Source organism: Suricata suricatta, chromosome 3 (genome assembly GCF_006229205.1).
Source record: "Suricata suricatta isolate VVHF042 chromosome 3, meerkat_22Aug2017_6uvM2_HiC, whole genome shotgun sequence".
NCBI classification, from domain to species: domain Eukaryota; kingdom Metazoa; phylum Chordata; class Mammalia; order Carnivora; family Herpestidae; genus Suricata; species Suricata suricatta.
In genome coordinates this window covers 69953256-69960727 of record NC_043702.1, presented here as the reverse complement: position 1 = coordinate 69960727, position 7472 = coordinate 69953256, and the positions used below count along the sequence as shown (strand labels likewise).

At 45.7% G+C, this 7472-nt stretch overlaps 1 protein-coding gene across 6 annotated transcripts in view; it reads left to right on the top strand.

Annotated features, from left to right (window-relative positions):
• Positions 1-476: 476 nt before the first annotated feature.
• The window catches only part of TANC1 (tetratricopeptide repeat, ankyrin repeat and coiled-coil containing 1), a 238930-nt gene continuing 231934 nt past the window's right edge, over positions 477-7472 (top strand). For all 6 annotated transcript variants that reach the window (XM_029934532.1, XM_029934530.1, XM_029934527.1 and 3 more), the window contains exon 1: positions 477-597. The gene's annotated coding sequence lies outside the window, so the exon portion shown is untranslated. The remainder of the gene's footprint in view (positions 598-7472) is intronic.

Here is a 7472-nt window from a genome sequence, read left to right as displayed (position 1 = left end):
GGAGAATTCAAGAAAGCCACAAAAGTCACCGTGAAGCATCCACCAAAACTTCACTTAGCTAATTGTTCCCACATGTCGTTTTCGGCTGTTTTCAAAACGCCTTGTCATTTCACTGATTTTAAAGAGGTTGAAAACGACTACTCATCTTGATCCAGGCCCAGAGGGGCCCAGGCGCAGCCTCAGGAGACTAGCCCTCTTGCGAGGCGCTGGAGACCGGACCCGGAGAGGTGGGGTGGGGAGGCGCTGCGCCCGCGCGGGGCGGAAAGTTCGCGCGCTGCGCCTCAGCGGGTCCCGGGAGCCGCAGCAGCCGGGGGCTGGGAGGGGCGCGGGAGGCGCGGCCCGGGCGGGCGCGCGAGAGGAAGGTGCCTTCGGGAACACGCGCAAGGGCGGGGATTCGCGCTGCCAATGAGGCCCCGGTGTGGGCCGCGCAAGGCGGGGGGACGGGCCGGAACGCAGCCTTCGCTGTGGCAGCTGCGGGCGCAGTGGCAGCGTCGGGAGCCGGAGGAGAGGCAGCCGCGGATCGCCGAGCTGGCCGCGCCCCGAGGCCCGACGCTGGGGTAGGGAACCGCGCCGAGGAGCTGGAAACTTTCCCGGCAGGTAACTCCCGCCGCCCTGGAGCCGCCGCCGGCCTCCCAGCGTCCCCGGCACGGCCAGCTGCAGCGGTGCTGAGGGGAGCAGAGGGTCCCGCGGAGGAGGAGAGGGAGATGGGGAGAGTGGAAAGGCATGTGGGAAAGTTTCTGGAGCCTCTCTTCCCCGCCCCCTCCCTGGCTGGGCACACCCGGGAGCTTTCCGGGGATAGGCTTGGACATGTTGGGCGCCCCGGGCCTTGGTCCTGACGGCTCTGGAAAGTCGGCGCCTTCCCTTCACGGTCCCCTCCGCGCGGGACCGAGTCGCCCACGGCAGAACTGAGGTGCGGGGGCAACCGGGAACGCGCGGCAGCACGCTGGAGTTTCGGGACCACCCCCGCCCGGCGCGCCTCCTCGCCCCCTTTCCCGCCTCCTCTGTAGCCTGCGGGCTTGGCAAGTGCTTGGGCTGCGCCTGGTACCTGGGGGCCGGGGAGGAGGAGGAGAAGCGCGCCTGGCACCGGGGAGTCCAGGGCGCCCCCCGGAGTGAAGGGGAGCGCGAGTCGCGAAGTTGCCGGGTGAACTTAAGCCGGCGGACGGAGAGGAGGGGGAGGGGGGGGCTGTGATATTGCTCCAGTCTGGGCTGAAAGTCCATTGCTTCCTTTCCGAAACACCGCGATTAGCATATCCACGTTTTTTTTTTTTGGGGGGGGGGAGTAAGGTTAGACATTGAGGCGGAGCTGAGAAAGACTGATTGTATCAAGATTGGGAATCCCCCTGTTCTTGGATAGTGGAGAGTGGTTACTTTTGGGGGGACTTATGGCAAGGTTCACGTCTTACTGGAAGACTCGGGGTGCGGGCGCTCAGTGCTGGGAGTTTGGGGGGGCTCCTGGCTTTGGCGCGGCAGCTATCCGGAACAGCTGGCGAGGAAGGAAGCCCTAGGCATTGTGTGGCGTATTTGCAGACAGAAAGGTTTCAGGATCGGCAGCCTCAAAACTTACTTGACTTACTGTGTAAGGCTCCTGGAGGAAATGCGGCGGTGCCCAGGTAGAAATATCGCGCCGTGGCCAGGAGTTAGGAGGACGCTAGGCTCGCCACAGTCTTCCCTTCCAGCCCGCACTTGACAGCCCTAGATCACTGTGCCTCCGGTGATGAGCCTCCTAACGGTAGCGCTGTCCCCGCTGGAGTCACCTAGGGGAGGGTAGGAGGGCACCTTCATCTTGAACTTGACCCTAGGATCAGTGCCGTCAGGGAGGGTTACAAGGTAAAGGCAAGCTGAATCTGACCGTGGATGGGCCTCAAAGTCTGGCACGGAAAGGAAGTGCCTTGTTCAGAGTCTTTGAGAAAGGGTTTAGGACTGCTGAGGTCACTAACTCTGGAAGTACCAGACCACCAGACTGCAGAAGTTAATGTTTGAAGGGGGTGGGGATGGAAGAAGAAAGGGGAAACCTGGTTAGTTGGTACAGAAAGTTGATTTTCTCTGTAGTGGGAATGAGGGTAGTCTGCATCTTTACTTTCACCAGATCCCTTACTCTGCCCCCCCCCCCCCCCCCGCCCCCCTTCCTGGGTCATCTTTATTCCTGCCAGGCTGGCACTCCGGGATGGGGGAGGGGGAAGAAGCAGCAGCAGTTGTGAAGCTCCTCTGGCCAGCTTGGAAGTATTTTTGATCTGTTACTAGAAGATTCCTGGATTTTAACAGCAGCTTCTTGATTGCTGGGAATAAGAATTTATGAGTGACTGAGAGATGGTCATTATAGTAGTAATCTGAATGTTTTACTCATCTAATCTACTTAAAGATCTCAGGAGGGACCTTGCTGAGAGTATGCCAGTATTTGCAGTTTGTCAGCCAGAATGTTTGGTGGGTGTCGGTGAGAACTCATGGTAAATATATCCTGGTGATACAGAGATGAAAAGTATGCAGGAGTAAAGGAAATGTGGTATCTGACATCCTTCAGGACTTCCTCCTAGTCTTGCTCCTGTTACCTGCCAAGTGAACTCGGTCCAGGCTTCCGGACTGTTGTGATGTGACAATGAGGGATGGGAAATAGTGTCAACCATTTTAGTGGAGCAGGAAAGTCCAGAAATAAATGTAAGGTTACTTTTTCATGACCCTGTCTTTCAGCTGTGATGCCACAAAGTTAACTTTTGCTGGGACTTAGCAGCAGTGTTTTTCCTGCTTTCCTGGTTTAACCACCAGAATGTCCAAATTATCATAATTTATGTCCATCGTGGAACTAAAGCATAACTGATTCATAGTCAGCCCTTTTCTACTTCCCATAAGAGCCTGTAGGAAAAAATATCATTTTGTCTCTTTTACCACACTCCATTTATTTGGTGCCATCGTGGGTTTTTTATACTGGGGGATTGAAGCCACAATTTTAAAGACAAGGAAATTGTCTTGATTAAATTGTCCGTTTTTAGGCAATAGCCCCTTCAGAGTTGCTGATTAATTCTTTATCTCCCAGGGAACATTAAAACCAGTATCTCTGGGCTGGTATAACTATAATCTATATTATAATGACGACTGCCAGCTTAGCTGGAGGTTATACTGTTATGTCAATTTTTCTTCTAGGCATGTCTAACCCAATTGTAAAGATTTTGTCTAGGTTGGGTTGAAAATTGTCTGTAAGCCTCCCAGTCAGAGAAATGGCTTTATTTTTATCTTTCTGATGGAAAGTTTAGTTTAACTTGTTATAGGAGTAAAGTTTACAAAGGCAAAATGAAGCAGAGGGTGTGTGTGTGTGTGTGTGTGTGTGTGTGTGTGTGTGTGTGTGTGTGTTTGTGTGTGTGTTGCTGGGGAGAGATTTGTTTTAGTCTCTAGAATACTTTGTCTTTGTGTTTAAAGAAAATTTTTTTAAAGTTTGTTTATTTGGGGGGAGAGAGAGCACACTGGGGAGGAGCAGAGAGAGAGGAGAGAGAGAATCCCAAAGAGGCTCCGCATTGTCAGTGTGGCGTCTAATGCCTGATGCAGGGCTCGAACTCATGAACTGGGAGACCCATGACTGAGCCGATATCAAGAGTTAGACACTTAACTTACGCCTTTGTTTGTCTTTTAAATGTGTTTTGCAGTGGTGGAAAATTAGAACCTCCTCCCAACCAGTTTACAATTGTGTTTTTGTATAAGGCTCTAACACCTTTCTGGGCCTTGATTTTCTCATCATCTCTAAAATGGGATTATCTTTCAACCTTAACGTTCTCCAAGAGTTTGAGAAATATAGGCATTGTGGAACCTGTGCTGTAATATAAGCACGTTGCTTTGGGGTTTACAAAGGGTTTTACTTAAATAATTTTAACCATTAATTCTCAAGTTAGTTAACTGAGGCTGAGCAAGTTAGATCAGTTTGCTGGATGTCATCTATAAATGGTGGAGTTGAACTTGAACCTAGGTTCTCTGATTTTCACCCTCCTCTCCACCCCTCTTGTTTAGGAAGTCACCTGAGAATTGGCAAAACTTGACAAACGTACTAATGGTAATATGTGGCAACTTCTCACAGTATTTCATTTATGGGCTATTCTGGTTTCAGAACCCCAGGGTTAACATCTATGCTTTGATGTCAGAGATTAAAAACAGATCAGTAATAATGGTCATAAAACTTTCTCCCCAAGAAGAGTTTCAAAAATTCACATACCTCAAATTAATCATTTGTTTATTTTCAACTTTTCTTTTATTAAGTAGGCTTCAGGGTCTAGTGTGATTTATAATCCAGACTAGTAACCAGACAGCATTCTTAAATTAATTTTCAGATCTGTTTGCCTTTTTAAAAATAAGAAATACACATATTGTTTGCTTTTCATCTTGGTATCTCTCAGCGGAATAATATAGCCTGGATAAATGTCCCTTTTTTGGTGTCATCATTTTTGGGCTCTTTCTACTGGATAAGTCTAATTTTGCAGCTCTTTTTGTGCTACATAAATTCTTCCTCTATGCTGTTGGTTTAACGGTAAAGAAGTAAGTAGTAGGCTGCAGGTGACCCATTTTCACCATGACTCTAAATGTTTCTACTGTGTCCTGTTTGCCTGTTTCAGAGCACTGAGTACAACTTGACACTCATCTGGAAGCTGGTATGGATTTTCTTTAAAAGGTTCTAAAATAAAATTATGTGCTAAGCTATAGGCTCTTTTATGTCTGAGCAGCTTGTCCATCTTTAGCTTTTTAAACTTATTCTCAGAAGACTGCCTCTTCAGAAAATTAAGCAGTGGGGCTTAAACCTCAAAAAAGAGTGTGTACCAATAAGTACTGATTGCCTGACTAAAAGCTGCCATTTCCATGTGTGTGAGTAGAGAAAGCATTACGAAGCCACATTTGCTAGTGGAGTTGTGAGACTTTATTATCAGTGTACTAGAAGAGGACAAGAGCAGCAAAGCAGAAGAACAGCTTCTGGTTTTTTATTATCAGGAGACTGGGTTTTGAATGATATGGGGAGACTTTTGATAAAGAAGGCTATCAGGAAATATCTTGTGGAGAGTGAAAGCGGTCTGGTTTGGCTAGGCTGTGGTATTGATGGAGTTTGCTCTTCTACAGTAGAGGTCTTTAAGGGCTCTTGCAAGTGTGTGTAGTCAAGAAGAATATTCTGGAAAGAAAGAGTTCCATAGACAAGAATGTCAAAGACAAGAAGATTGTTGCAGAGGAATGGCATAGTCCCTGGATTTTAGTACAGATATTTGTCACTACTGGGAAGGAATTCATTAGTAAAAATCTCTGGCTACAGTGTATGTAGATGTGAACCCTGTATGTTCAGTCATACAGCCCAGAGCCACAGTGACTCATCACCTTTCCTGCCCCACCCCAGCACACCTAGGGTTACTTGCCTCTCATGAACAGTGGCATATGACCTCTGTGAGTCCAGGTGGGGGTAGGGCAGTCTCTAAGAAACACTTGGTTATGTTCTTTTCATGCATACATACTCATGCAAAACCAGGATCCTTTATTACACGTGCTTTTGAAGAAATGTGAAAAAGATTTGACATGCAAGGGTGAATATATTTGCACATTTTAAAGTACAGTATATACTTACATAATGTGCTTCCCCCCATCATATCAGTAAATTCTTTGGCACTGTTTTAATGGCTGTTTGGTAAATCCATTACTACGTTATTATAATTTATTTAGTCAGTCCATTTGGACATTTAGGTGTGTTGAAAAGAAATATCTCTTAGGCTATGAGAGCCCTTTGACTCAGATGTGATTTACTCTTCATTAAATTACAGGGCCCAGCACACTGCCCCATATAGGGGCACCTGGCTGCTGGTAGCTTCAAAACCTCCCATCATCAAGAAACTGGCTCTTTCTTTGCTCTTAGTTCCAATTTGGGAAAACCCTGGAGAGAACTCAGATTGGCCTGATGCCAGCCAAAGGAGAGTTACGATTGGCAGTCTCCATTTAGACCCACAAGGTGGGACTGTGGGGAGACAAAATGTCCCCCAAAGAAGGAGGTTATTGTTAATGGAAGACGGAGGGAGCTGGCTAAACAAAAAGAGCTAGCTGTTTAATGTAGCATATGTTTCCAAAAGTGGTATTGCTGGTCATAACAACATACCAATGTGTCAGAGGGTAAGAACATTTTTAATGCTTCTGTGATGTACACCCCACAGTCTGAGACTTTTCCACATTCTGTGGGGATTTGAATTGCTGCATATACAGGCACTTGTGTCACAGGATAGTGAATTATTGTAAAAAAGTAGGGAATTGGTCATTATTATCATGTATCCCATTATACTCCTCTCTCTTTGCCATGCTTTATTCTAAATTACTTGGGGGTTAGTAACATCAATTATTAATGTTTATTGAGTGCTTACTCTGAACTAGATGTTTGAATTAAAAAAAAATCTGTAACAATGAAATAGTATAGTTTTTTCTTCCCCCATTATCTTGCATGGATAGAGTATTATACCAGGGATGGCTAAACCAGAGCATTCCCCATCCTGGTCTCCTTTTCCTTCTTGTGGCTTAAACTGACTATGTTCAGTTGGTCGGGTTTCAGAAGTCGGACCTGGGTTCAGCTGGGTGGTTTTTCCGCCTGGGCCTAGGCTGACTCACACTCTGATGGTTACATGCTTCTTTGTGAAGGCCATTGCTATAATAATTTTCATATTACTTGGTATCATAATCTTGCTTTTGATTAGTTTTTCATTGGCCATTCACTTCAAGGTAAGTTGTGTGTATCCTTTGCCTGAGGGAGTGAATCTTGATTAAGTCAAGTCAACTTTAGTAATCATACTTGTTGCTAGTGACTGGTTAATGAATATTTATGTGATACCTTTAGGGTACCACCATATTAGGAACCAAAAGTGGTCAGCGAGATAGAACAGGTTGATACTGTGAGGATCACAGAGTACAAAGATGGATGGTACCTAAGAACACAGTGAGTTTTTTTAGCAGCTGAATTAACTAACCCTAAAATCACTGTGACTCAGAACTTCTTATGTGAGAAGAATTATTTTTTACTATTATTATTGTTTGAAGCAGTTATCTCCAAGTGGAGTTTGCCAGATCATCCAGTATGGAAAGGAATAAAATATTAGAACTTTATCCAGAAAAGAAAAAGCTTTACTAATATTTAATAGATGGATTGACACTGTTTGGTATATCTGATAGTCTCCCGTTACTTAGGTTACCTGAGGGATGAGTGGGCATTTTACAACTTGGTGGAAATACCAATGGTACTCTCATTCGTATTCTTGCCTTTGGTGTACTTTATATATGTAAGTGGGTTTATGGAGTATATTATCTATTTTTAAGTAAACCAACTCCCACAAAAATGGGCAAGAGGCTTAGAAAGATTCTTGCAAAGAAAGTTTAATGATAATGATGTAAGGATATAGGAACAAGAAAATGCACTATTGTGAGATTAGGAAATGGCTTTTAAAGTTTACTTATTTATTTTTGAGAGAGAAAGATGGAGTGGTGGA